Source organism: Muscardinus avellanarius, assembly GCF_963383645.1.
Source record: "Muscardinus avellanarius genome assembly, chromosome: 4".
In the NCBI taxonomy this organism is placed as follows: domain Eukaryota; kingdom Metazoa; phylum Chordata; class Mammalia; order Rodentia; family Gliridae; genus Muscardinus; species Muscardinus avellanarius.
In genome coordinates this window covers 83009743-83023453 of record NC_137789.1, presented here as the reverse complement: position 1 = coordinate 83023453, position 13711 = coordinate 83009743, and positions in this window count along the sequence as shown.

The window sequence follows — 13711 nt, the reverse complement described above, 5'->3', positions numbered from 1 at the left end:
TGACATCCCGGGGCCCCTGGGCTAGAGATTGTAATCATCCATGAGATAATATAAAACCCAACACATTGAATCATTAGATTACTTTTGTAAGCATAAAAGCATACCTCCAAAAAGAGTCTAGGACCCAGATAAAGCCCATAGCTGGACAAAGTGTGCTATCAAAAGTTAGGGGTTTCCCAGCAGGGTGGTGCATACCTGTAGACCCAGAACTTGGGAAGCTGAGATAGAAGTTCAGAGCCAGCCTCAGCAATGTAAGAGATGGGGGTGCAGCTAGCTGGTAGAATTCTCTTAGGTTCAATCCAGTGTCTGTCTCTCTATCTCTCTCGTACACCACACCCACACACCTACACACACGCACATTAGAGGTTATTAATGGGACCAGGGTTGACCCACACACTACTGCAGTCTTTGGTTTTCAGTCCTCAGAGTGATTGTGGGAGGAAGGCATCGTGATCTTCATCTGATAAGAGGAGATATTAAAGTCAGAAAGGGTAAAAAAGTCAAAAGGTTCGGGACCACTTGAGTCCACATGACTGACAGGCAGAGCCAGCACTCTTTATCACTCTGACCCCAAATTCTACTCACTCATACCTGCAGAATCTTTACTGCCACTTAAACCCGATAAGCAACACGCGTGTCTCTGCAAACCAGTCTAAACACAAGCAGCACAGGCCAGGGAGCTTGAGGAGAAGCAGCGCCCATGGGCAGGTGGCAGGGAGGGGCCGGCTGAGGAAACAGGAGGAAGCCCTCTGGGCTCCTGGCTTCCCTCGCCCAGGCCTGGAGCACATGTCACAGCCATTGTTCTGCCTTTATTACAGGGTCTCACTGTCTATCAGAGACGGAAATGAAATTGGTCTGGAATGGTTTCCTCTTCCCACAGTCTTCTTGGCTGCATATTGATATATGGACTTTTAAATATAATATCCTTGCAGATAGGAAAATTAAGCCAACCTATCTGTTTAACGCCCTGAGCTGTCTCCTCCTCTTCCTCCTCTCCCTCCTCCTCCTTTTTTTCTGTTTTAACTGGAGAGAAAATGCCTTTGTCTTTCACCTTTATATAAGGATTGAGCCTGGTTCTCCTTTTCATATCATTGTTCAAAAAAAGTAACTTCCCTAGGTCATCTGACTGTCGGAGGCATGCGGGTTCATATTCTCCAGGTTGCTGGAGTTTAACTTCCCTTCCTCTTGGTTCCTGACCCCGAGTTAACTGATCCCAACTCACTTTTAAAATTATGTTGTTTTAGGCTAGGCATGGTGGCATATGCTTGTAATCCCAGTACTTGGGAGGCTGAGATAGGAGGATTGGGGTTTGTGGACAGCCTCTGCTACTTAGTGAGGCCCTCTGCAACTTAGTGTAACTCTGTTAAAATAAAAATAAAAAATCTGGCTGGGGATATAGCTCAAAGGCAGAATGCCCCCGGGTTCAACCCTCAGCACCACGCATGCAAAAAATGTTTTTTATTTTTAATTGACACATAATTGTACATACTTAAAAGATACAGTGTAATATTTCAACACAATGTATAATGATCCAGGCCAGGGCATTTAGCATAGCCATTACCTCAGACATTTATCATTTCTTTGCATTGGGAACATTCAAAATCCTCTCTAGTAGCTGCTCACAGGTTTACAAAGCTGGGTATAAGGAACGAGAGAGCCAATCTTGCCCCCCACCGCGGGCTGCCTTCTTCTGTCCTGTCTCTCCTGGGCTTTTGTACTTTTCAGATCTTCAACCCGCTTAGCGCCTGCATCTCCTCATAGGCCCATCTGTTTTTGTGGTTTGGCTTTCTGATTACAACTTGGAAATCATGTGCCATTTCTTTTTGTTTTCTTTATTTATCTGGAGCCCAATGACTTTTGCAGACCCTGGACAGTAGGTTCATATCTTGCTTGTTGTACTACTGTTAGCATAATTTCTGTGACCTTAGAAATGTCTATTAAAAGTAAATTCAGGGCTAGGGGTGTCACTCAGTGGCAGAGAACTTGCCTAGCATGTGCCAGGCTTTGGGTTTCATGCTATCACCACACAGGTGCGTGGACACACACACACACACACACACACACACACTTTATTTTCCTTATCTGACTTGATTCCTAATATTTCCTTGTCATTGGTTCTTTCTGCTTATAACTAAAGTGTGTGTGTGTGTGTGTGTGTGTGTGTGTGTGTGTGTGTGTGTGTGTTGTGTGGTCCTTGGGATTGAACCCAGATGGGGGTTCTACCTCTGAGTTATATTTCCGGCCATTTTTATTTTTTTATTTTGAAGTTAGATCTTGCTAAGTTAAGTTGCTGAGGCTGGCCTTGAACTCGCTATCCTCCTATTTCAGTCTCCAAAGACCTGAAATCACCATGATGCCTGGCTTCAGTGTTTTCTGAAGCTCATGCTGACCACGTTTACTGTCTTGAACACCACGAACACTACTATCTAGGTGATTGTGTTCACTGTGTAAAGAGGAATTTTTAGAAATATGTGTTTGTTCATTTGTTTGTTTGTTTATACTGGGGATTGAACCCAGGACCTCATATGTGCTAGGCAAGCACTGTACCACTGAGTCAGACCAAAGCCCATGTCACCCTGTGATAGCTTGCACAATCTCTTCACTGTCAGTAGCCTATGAAGTGGGTATTGTCATCCTCCTCCTTTCAATCCATGAGGAAACAGTCTTTGACACATCAAATAATTCACCTCCATCCTGAAGCTGCAGGCAGCAGAGCTGGGACTGTGTTCATTCCCACCTGTGGAATCATGGGCTTTGCAGACACATAAAGGCCACCACGCTTTTTATTTGATTCCATCTTTAATTCTGTTCTATGTGTAAAAATTAAAACTAGAAGCCAATCTAAAATTATCATTTCACCTTCTATACTAAGAAATTATTTAGAAAATTTGTTGGCCTGAAAGATCACATCTGCTTCTCCAAAACCCGCTCATTTTGACAGCACTGATAGGAACAGTCTTGCATTGTTTGTCCTCTGCTGGAGGGTTTTAATGAAACTGTCAACATAAGTTTGATTCTCTGATTTCTGTAGATTTGAGTTATAATCTTGATACAACTAGAAAGAAAATCTTTAAATTTTTTAGGTGTGTGCGTATAGTATTTTATTGTGAGAATGTTCCCAGATGGTTTCATCCATTTTCCCAGAGAACCTTGACCACTTGGAGAGGAGGGAAGGGAGGCTGGAGAAGGGCAAGACCCGACATCATATCCTTGAACTCCTTTGTGTGTCTAGAACAATGTCCAGTTAAAATCAAACACTATTGCTACTAAATCTGTCTAGAACAGTCCTTGGCGAATTTGTCATCTCGTGCAAGCTCCTTGAGCTCATAGTTGGTAGGAGCGCTGAGAGCAGCAGGGCATGGCAAGATACTGTATCTTTCCAATAACCCTGTCATCAACTTCTTCCCTGCCTGGGACTCCGAGTGCTATTAGAATGCAGGCGACACCCCCACTGCACCCAAGTGGAAAACAAAAGCCAGGCAAGGGTTGGGGGTGGGCGAAGCTCATAAAGGAGAAGTCACGAAGTCTGGCTTTCTGGCCAGATTTCCTCTGGAAGGTGAGGTGTGGCCCACACTGTGTGTGAGGGCCGCCTGGGAGGGGACGCACACCCTGCCTTCAGACGGCAGGACCTCAGCCTGGCCTGCAGCCAAGGAGCCAGACGCCAGGTCCCGGCTCTCAGCAATGGGAGCGGTCGCTGGGTTGAGTATACAATGGTATTATCTCAAGCCAACCACGGCTGCAGAAACGCGGAGAGCTTCCTGTCCTAGCCTCGCAGCACAAACTGTCCAGCTTCCAGCAGCTTTTGGACACACTGGGGCGCACAGGCTGCCAGCTCAGTGCATACACGTCTAGAGCCATTTCTTCCTTGGGAATTGCAAACGTTGCAATGCCGTAATCCAGTGTATTTTTATCCCCTCTGGAAGGATTGGCACAATCATGAGTCACATGGAGAAAGGCATTAACTCTCACAGCAGTTTATGTAATGCAAGCCTGGGGAGGACCCCAGGACCTTGGGATCCTCCTGTCCCAGGCGCCTGCCGGCTGAGCTCACTTTCCAATACCTTGGCTCTTTTTTGTACAAGGAAAGCAAGGAGACTGCAATAGAGAGAAAGAGCTGAGTGAATATGGAAAAATCTTTAAAAGCTACTTACAATATTACATGCACATATATATATATATATATATATATATATATATATACACACATATACACATACTGAAAGTATATATTTGTTTATACCAAAAATATGTGTGTATATCCATGTATATATGTATGTATTTGGGTGTGCTGAGGGCAGAACCCAGGGCCTTGTACCTGTTAGGCAAGTGCTCTATTACTGAACTATATCAATAGCATACTTTTTGCATATTTTGATAAAATTTGGTTTAAATGTATGATATTCTCAAATACAGTAGTTATTGGATTACACACACACACACACACACACACACACACACACACACATACACACACACACACACGGAAGGGGGTATACTGGGGATTGAACCCAGGGGCACTCTACCACTGAGCTACACTCCTGGCCCTTTTTATTTTGAGACAGGTTCTTGCCAAATTACTAGGTTGGTCTTGAACCTGTGATCCTCTTACCTTAGCCTCCCTAGTAGCTAAGATTACAGGCATACACCACCTAACAAACTATAAAAACTTTTTAAAAGGGCATTAAACTCTGGTACCATCAATGCATGAAAAATAATTAGAGACTGAAGAGAAGATAATTAAAATTAATTTGATATTCTTGGAATTGTACTATTTCAGTTAGGTATTAGGCATCTGAGTCTTTCAAACTATGTGCCTATGCCAGAAAGTTTAAGACTTTTAGCAACTTGCTTCCAGAAGTCAAGGGTTTAATCCAACAGTTACCAGAAAGCTCTTAAATCTCTGCTCTCAAGTCAGGAAGTTTTGGCAGGCCACTGCTTACTGGAGCATGGACTTGGCCACCAGTGGAGCTAACCTGGGGAGGGTTAAGACAGGCTGGCTTTGGGGGAAACCAGGGATCTTCAGGCCCAGATCCTACTGTGTACTTCATGAGAATTCCTGCTAGTGCAGTGCAAACCAAATTTTCACTACAACTGGATCTCATTTGCTGCAAATAACATTGTCTTCAGGTGTGATAAAATGTCCCTGTTCCTCCAGAGACCGAGTCCAGTTCAAGGCCAGCCTGGGCAACATAGCCAGACCCCATCTCAAAAGTAAACACATGAGGCAGAGCACAGTTGTGCATGCTTGTAATCCCAGTACTTGGCAGGCAGAGACGGGAGGATCTTAAGTTTGAGGCCAGACTGGAAAAATAAATGTGGTATGTACATACAATGCAATACTATTTGGCTTCAGGAAGTATGAAATTCTGTCATTCGCAGGAACATGGGTTAAGCTGCATATCACTGTAAATTGAAATAAACCAGGAACAGAAACACAAAGACCACATGATTTCACTTATATGTGAAATCTTAACAAAAGCTGAATTTATGGAACTAATGAGCAGAACAGTGGTTGACAAAGGCTAGAAAGAGTGGGCAGGAAGGACTACATGAAGAGTTTGTTAAGAGTTATGAAATCACAGCCAGAATGGAGGAATAATGTTGGTGCTGTTACACAGAGGGTAATTATAGTTAACAACGTTGCACTGTATAGCCCCAAATACCTAGAAGACAGGACTTTGAATGTTCTCATTACCAAGAAATTATAAATGTTGAGATGGATGGTAACCTCAGTATCTTGGGTTTATCATTATGCAATGTATAAACATACCAAAACATTACACTGTATGCCATAAAGATATATCATTATTTTTTGTCAGTAAAGTTTTTATAAAGTTATTTTTTAAATGTAAAAATCTTTTACAAATGCATAGCTTTGTAAAGCTTTCAAAACTGATTCCACTTTCATGACAAATATGAGAAAACTGAGAACAAACACTGTGATATTTTTGTCTGGCAATATTAGCAGAGTGAAGTTCACCAGGTAGTCAGTAATCTAGGTATCTAGCCCAAGTTATACTTCAATCAAGGTAGTGTTTAGGCAAGGAAAATATTTGTAGTGGTAAATAAGGATTTTTCCCTTTAGAGTTTAATTCAAAAGAAGACTAAGAAATTTAGATGATCACAAGTTTGAGATAAGCCTTGGCAACTTAGCGAGTCTCTGTTGCAAAATTTAAAGGGGGGGGGCTGGAGGTATAGCTTAGTGGTAGAATGCCCCTGGGTTCAAACATCAGTACCAAAAAATAATTAAATTTTAACTTGGATTATAAAATTGCTAAAATTTGAATAGACAATTTTAATATATATAGTTAAAATTACACAGTAAATTAAATAAAAATCTAATAAAGTATGAAATGGTCTCACGAGAAAAGCTTTTTAATGTTTTTATTTTTTATTTATTGGTGCATTGTAATCATACATCATTATGAAGTACAGGATGGTAAAGGCATGCATGCACATTTAGTCCTTCTCCAATTCCCACTCCATTCCCTCCCCTTCCTCTTCTTGTGTTCAGCTTAGTGATTGACTTTTATATGTTTGTGAATGTACATCATGGACATTAGGGTGCTTCCTTCTTCCCCCCGACCATCAACCTCAGGTCATCTTTACTCATCTAAGGTTCTCCTTCTGTGTCTGGAGTCCCTCCTATGTCCCATTTTCTCTCTAGCTTCTGCACATTAGGGAAAACATCTGACTTTTTACATATTGTGGAACGTGAAAATCTTACTATAAATTTCTCCAGTTCCATCCATTTTCCCTGCAAATGACATAATTTTGTTCTTTTTTTATGACTGAGTAAAATTCCATTGTGTACATATCCCATAGTTTTGTAATCCATTCATCTGTTGATGGGAATATTGGCTGGTCCATAGTTGGGCAGTTGTGAATTGTGTGGCTATGAACATAGATATACATGCATTAGTTTGGTAGTTTGATTTCCATTCTTTTGGGTATCTATCCAGAAGTGATTTGCTAGATCATATGATAGATTCTTTCTCCTTCTTCTGAGGATCCTCCATACTGTTTCCCAAAGTGGTTGCACTAATTTTCAATTCCCACTTCTCCACACCCTTGCCAGCATTTGTTGTTGTTTGTGTTTTTAATGATTGCCATTCTAGCTGGAGTTAGGTGAAATCTCCGAGTAGTTTTCATTTTCATCTCTCTGATTGCTAATGATGTTGAATATTTTTTCATACATTTATTGGCCATTTGAATTTTTTCTTTTATGAAGTATCTATTCAGTTCACTTGCCCATTTTTTGATTGGGTTGTTTTCTTAGTGTTGAGTTTCTTGAATTCTCTGTATATTCTGGATGTTAGTCCTGTATCAGAGAAGTAGTTGGCAAAAATTTTCTCTCATTCTGCCAGATCTCTGTTGAGGTTCTTGATAGTTTTCTTTGTTGTATAGAGGCTCTTCAGTTTAATGCAGTCACACATATTGACCCACTTTTTAGTTTCTTGTGCCTTGGTGTCTTGTTGAGAAAGTTTTTACCCATACCTATATATTGGAGTGTTGGTCCTGTGCCCTCTTCAAGTAGCTACAAGGTCTCTGGTCTAATTTCCAGGTATCTGATCACCTTGAATTGACTTTTATGTATAGTGAGAAAGTAGGGTTTAGTTTCATTTTTTCTGCATATGGTTAACCAGTTTTGCCAGCATCATTTGTTGAAGAGGCTGTCTTTATTCCAGTTTATGTTTTTGGCTTCTTTGATAAAATCAATTGGCTGTAACTGTGTAGATTTTTTTCTGAGTCTTCTATTCTGCTCCATTGGTCTATGTGTCTGTTTTTGTGCCAATACCATGCTCTTTTTATTGCTATGATTTTGTAGTATAAAGTCAAGTATTGTGATGCCTTCTGGTGATTCTTGTTGCTGAGAACTACTTTGGCTATTTTTTTGGTGTTGTTGTTCCAAATGAATTTAAGAACTGCTTTTTCTATGTCTGTGAGGAATTATCTTGATAATTTAATGTGTGTTGCACTTAATCTATAGATCACTTTGGGAATAATGGCCATATTTATGATATTTATTCAGCCTATCCAAGAGCATGGAAGATCTTTCCATCTCCTAAGGTCTTTTTTGATTTCTTTTTTCAATGTTTTATAATTTTCCTTGTAGAAGTCTTTTATTTCCTTGGTTAGGTTTATTACTAAGTATTTTATTTTTTGTGCGATATTGTGACTAGAAGTGTTTACTGGGTTTTTTTCCCAGTGGATTTTTACTTCTCCCCTTATTTCTTCTATGACCCATTCCTCATTCAGGAGTGTGATGTTCAGTCTACATGTTTTTATATGATTTCTCTGGGTCTTCTTATAATTGATTTCAACTATATAGTTTCATTCCATTGTGGTTTGATTTGATGCAGGAAATTATATCAAACTTTTTGAATTTGCTAGTGCTCACTTTGTGGCCCAGAATGTAGTCTATTTTGGAGAAGGTACTGTGAGCTGCTGAAAAAAATGTAAATTCAGCTATAGTTGGTTGGAATACTCTGCATATGTCTAATAATCTATTTAGTTTATGGTGTTCTTTAGGTCTGAGGCATCTTTACTGACCTTTTGTGTGGTTACTAGTCATGTGAGAGGAGTGTTGAAGTCTCCCAATATTATTTAATTGGGATCTATATTTGGCTTAATGTCATTAAGAGTTTGTTTTATGAAAGTGGTTGTGCCTACATTTGGGGCATAAATGTTGACTATCAGTATTTCCTCTTGTTGGATTGTTCATTTTACCAATAAAAAGTGACCTGTTTGCCCTTTCTGGTAAGCTTAGGCTTGAAGGTTGATTTGTCTGAGAGTTGCTACTCCTGCTTGTATTTGAGTTTCATTAGCATAGATTGCTTGCTCCAGCCCTTTATCTTTAGATGGTGAGTAGCTTTACTTGTAAAGTATGTTTCTTGCAGGCAGCATATAGATAGATTGTGTTATTTAACCCATTTGTCACCTTATGTCTTTTGATTGGGGAGTTGAGGCCATTTATATTCAGTGAGACTGAGAGATTTTTAATTTCTAACATTTAAATTTTTTTTTTCAATACTAGGGATTGAACCCAGGGGTATATTACCTCTGAGTTATACCACAAGACCTATTTTTTATCCTTTATTTTGAAATAGGGTCTCACTAATTTTGGGAGGGCCTCATTAAGTAGCTGAGGCTTGCCGCAAACATGTGATCCTCATGTGTCAGACTACCAAGTACTGAGATTATAGGCATGCACCATCACACATGGCCATTTTGAGTTATAACTTCTGTTTGAAGTAGTGTTTTTATTCTTTGCTTATTTGTTTGTTTGATGGAAATTATGTTCTCTGGATCTAGAGTTTATTTGCTAATTTTTCTTTGTAATTATTCTCTTTGAATATTTTGGAGAAAATATTCTGGTTTGGAAGACATAAATTCTTTCAGTTTCTGTTTATCATGGAAGGCTTTTATTTCTCTATCAAATTTGAGATATGTTTTTTGCTGTGTAGAATATAATAGTCTTGATTGGAAGTTATTTTCTTTCAGAGTTTAGAATATGCTGCTCCAGGCTTTCATGACTTGGTTTGGGAAGTCTGGAGTAATTCTCATTGGTTTGCCTATGAATGTCATTTGGTCTTTTACTTTCATTGCCTTTGAGATTCTCTCTTTGGCTTCTACTTTTGTTAGTTTGATTACTATGTGGCATTGTGAATCTTTCTCTGATCTTGTTTAATGGGGGTTCTATATGTTTCCCCTACCTGTGTTTTGACCTCTTTTTCTATTTTGGAAAATTTTATGATATTACCTCCCTGAAAAGATTATTGGTTCCCTTGGTTTCAGCTTATATTTTTCTCCTCTATGCCCATTATTCTTAGATAAGCTTTTCAAAACTGGCCCGTATCTCTTCAATGTCCAATTCTTATTGTCAATTTTTTTTCTAAATTATATACTATTCATTCATTTTTGGAGTGGTCATTTTCTAGAGTGAGGTTCTATTCTCCATGTGGTTGAGTTCACTGTTTATAGTTTGTATTGATGCCTTCACTTCATTTATTTCATCCTTCGTGGATGAGCTTCTTTTTGATACCTGTTGAGGGTGTCAGAATCTTTGATTATTTAATTCTTCTTTTTTTGTGTGGTACTGGGGATGGGACCCAGGGGAATTCTACCTTAAAGCTGCACTCTCAGCCCTGTTTTTTAGTCTTTTTTATTTTTTTGAAACAGGGTCTCACTGAGTTGTGAAGGGCCTTGCTAAGTAGCTGAGGCTGTCCGTGAACCACAATCCTTTGGTCTCAGCCTCTCAAATGTTGGGATTGCAAGCATGTACTACCACACCTGACTTATTTAATTCTTCATTTCTTTCAAGCTTTCTCTAAATTCTTTTCAGAAATCTTATATCATTTCTACTATTAATGTTCTGAGTTGTCTTCCAGAAATATATGCAATTTTATGTTGGCAGGTTCTGTTATTGTAGGATTGTAGGAACTCATTTCTTCCTTGCTGTTCTTCCTTCTCATGATTTCTTGTTTCTTAAATTCATATATTTGTTACTTTTGATAGCCACTCTGTAGATGTCAGCTTGTACATACAAGGGCAAACTGTGTTGTATTCAGTGGTGAAGGGCGAATGAGGAGGAAGGAGCTGGAGTAGTAGATGCCAGAATAGGGTAAAGTAGCAGATAGGATTGAATAGAATGAGAGTTTGAATGTAATAAGGTATATATAGTAGAGATTAGTAATAGCAAATATATAGGAGAACTCTAATAACCAGTCTAGAGTACTTAAGTACAGTGATATAAAATGGATTTAATACAAGACATAGAAAAGAAAAAAAAAAGAGGGGAACAAAATGAAAAGAGTAGATAGAAAAGAGGGAAGCTTGCAAAAAGGTGGGAAGGAGAGCAAACACACACACACACACACATGCGCGCGCACACACACACACACACACACACATACACACACTTCCAAAAAAACTAAAAAACAAAATACAACAACAACAAAAATCCTACAGATATATGAGTACAGAGCAGACTTGGGCTCTGCAGTCCTCTTGGGTCTGAGTGAACACTTTCAGATGTTTAGAATCCACTTTCATCATTAGGTTCTTGAGTATGTTCCAAGCACTCACATTTGCTCAGTATCTTATAGCAACAATGCCAGTTTTCAGCCTCACTTTTGATCTCCTTCAATGATTGGGACCCTGACCTGGTGTTTCTGTTTGTGCAGATGCAAAGTGCCACTGGTACCCCTCTCCTGTTGCAAGTCTGGGTCTGAGCTCTTCACAGGGCCTGCCCCCATGTCTCTCTTTGTTTATGCAGGTGGCAGGTATCACTGGGTCCAGATTCAGTGTAAGTGCAGGTCTTCGTGTTTTCCACAGACCCTGAGCCTGCGTCTCTCTCTCCCCCCCACCCATGTAGGTGGTGGGTGCCACTGGGATCAGCCCCAGTGTATATGCAAGCATCTACATTACTCACAGATATAGCTGGTTTGGTCTGACTTCTCCCTGGTAACCATGACTGGATGGGCCTATGACGATCTCTGGAGGCTCTATTAGGGGGCTGCTCCCTGTGGACTGTAGGCCTCTTTGCTTGATTGGCCTTGGGGTCTGTCTGCTAATCTGTGCCTCTGCTATGTCTAACAGCAGCTTTTACCCTCGTCTCCACAGGGGTGAACTGCATAATCTCAGACTCTGTGGGTCTATCATTTGCTGTGTGAATCCCTGAGGTCACACTGGGTTGTCTACTTCGGGGAAGTCTAATTCACTTGTGTTGTTGAGCACTGCTTTAGATCTCTGGAGGAAGAGCTGGGCTTGACTACTGCTGCCGCAGGTTCTAGATGGGCATCTGGGCAGTAGGATCTCTGTGGAGTGTGAAATGAGGTGCTGACTGCTAATAATACAGATGTGCTATAGCCACTTACTTCACATCAAGTCATTGGCTTCTTTGCCTGTGGTCTCTGGAGGTCATATTTTTGGTATGGTTAGGCAAGATGCTGCTGCTGCAGCTGATGTGGCCACAGTCATTCCTCAGGGAAGGCTTTCAGGCTACTTTGCTGATCTCTGTTTTGTCTTCTGGCTTAGTTTCTGACACCTTTCAAGTTTTCTTTTTTTTTTTTTCCCCGCTCTTCTCTAGACTTTGCCTTCATAGCAGTTGAACTCCAAATCTCAGAGTGACAGAGATGCACTGCTTCCCTCAGTCATCATCTTTGCCCTTTCTTCCAATGTTTTCCTTCCTTCCTTCCTTCCTTCCTTCCTTCCTTCCTTCCTTCCTTCCTTCCTTCCTTCCTTTCTTTCTTTCTTCTTTCTTTTTCCTTTTTCTTTTTCTTTCAGCAGTGAGGATTGAATCCAGGGGCATTCTACCTCTAATCTATACCCCCAGCCCTATTTTTTTTTATTCTTTATTTTGAAGCTAGGTCTCACAAAGTTGCAGAGGGCCTCACTAAGTAGCTGAAGTTGACCATGAACCTGTGATTCCTCCTGTCTCAGCCTCCCGAGTACTGAGATCACAAGTGTATAACACCATGCCCAGCCCAATATATTATTTTTAATTTTTAAAAAATTCTATTTTTAGGTGTCTTGTAACGAATGGTTTCTTAATGAAAAGTTAGCCATTGCCCTATGTTTTCTTTCTTTCTTTCTTTCTTTCTTTCTTTCTTTCTTTCTTTCTTTCTTTCTTTCTTTCTTTCTTTCTTTCTTATACATAGGATATAACCCAGGGGCATTCTACCTCTGAGCTATATCCCAGTCTTTATTTATTTATTTATTTATTTATTTATTTATTTATTATTTTACTGGGAATTGAACCCAGGAGAGCATTCTACCTCTAAACTACACCCCTAGCTTTATTTTATTTTGGAACATTGTCTCACTAACTTGTGTGTGGGAGGTGCCTTGCTAAGTTGATGAGGCTGACCTTCATGCTAGCCTCAAATTTTCAATCCTCCTATCTCAGTCTCTCAAGTACTGGGATTACAGAAAGGTTCCATCATGCCTGGCTTAGCTTTTTATGTACATTAATTAAACCATTTACCTCTCACTGGAAACCTGGGATGCAGATGCCATCTTACATCTTACACATCCTGGCTTTAGTTATATTCCAGAAACTTTCACAGATGTAGATGGTGATATTAGTGTAAGCTCTGAAAATGAAATAATTGTTAGTCTTTAGATACCTCTCCAACAAGTCTTCAAAAATAAGTGGTTCTTTTAGCTCTATAGGGGAGCTTTTCAATCTAGAGTAAAAGGTAAATGTAAAGGTAGATGCTCTAAATTCTACTGCACTTAAGTGGGAAAATGAAAACTCAGCCTTATCATAATTTTCACTGAAAATAGGGCATACTCCAGCCTGGGTCACATTTTCTTGGCCCCAACTCTCTCTCTCTCTCTTTTATCTGGGAGGAGCTTCGGGCTGTCTGTGTAGCTGTTGGATCTGGACTTTATGGAAGCACCTCAAACAAGAGGAGGCAGAGGCTCTGAGCCCTGGCCAGGACTGTGCTCCATAACATTTGAGCAGCGTGGCTGTGGGTGTGGAACTGCATACCCTGTGGGAGCAGACTCAAAGTTGGCTGGATGAAAAGCTCTTATTTAGCACCCACTGCTGGTTTCCCTTTTCTCCAGTGGTGTCTGCCATTTAGATAGTTATGAAATTAAAAAGAGACCTAGGTTAGATTTGGCAGCATCTCGACTATGTCACATAGCTCTAAGTTACTTAATTCTTCAGGCTTAAATTCCTTCATCCGTAAACTGGAGATAA